We start from the raw sequence: 525 nt of genomic DNA on the forward strand, positions 1-525 counted from the left end.
TTGGCGGGCAGGGACACGGCAGGGACGGATCGGAACCCTCTTGAAGGCAGCCCAGGACTTTCCGTGGCAGGGGACCCTTGGTAAGCACCCAAGACCCCCAGTGCCTCGGCCCCGGGGACAGCGGGCTTCTCCCGACCCCCCGCACCCCGGTCTCGCTTCCCAGCTGCTGCTCATCCTGCGGGGCCTGATCCAGCGCCCCGAGCGCTGCTGCTCCTCCGGCTGCTCCCTCTTCGCCTTCGCTGCTGCGCCATCAACAAGGACTCGGCGACTAAAAATAGCCGCACGCTCTTGCAGGGGGGATGCTTCGCCAGCGGAGCAGCGCTGGCACCGCGGAACCCCGCTCCCCACCCCAAAAGCCCTGCACCCCCCACCCTCAAGGGGTGCAGCGAGGCGGCATGTGGGGTAGGGGAGTGCGAAGGGATGGACACCCCCACCTGGCACCCCTTGGTGGCTCTCGGTGGGGAGCCGGAGGGGAGGAGTAAGCGCCTATCACGGAGCGTCAGCCCCAGATTTGTTTAATTGTGA

This window comes from Charadrius vociferus, unplaced genomic scaffold, assembly GCF_000708025.1.
Source record: "Charadrius vociferus isolate BGI_N301 unplaced genomic scaffold, ASM70802v2 scaffold787, whole genome shotgun sequence".
Taxonomy (NCBI): Eukaryota; Metazoa; Chordata; class Aves; order Charadriiformes; family Charadriidae; genus Charadrius; species Charadrius vociferus.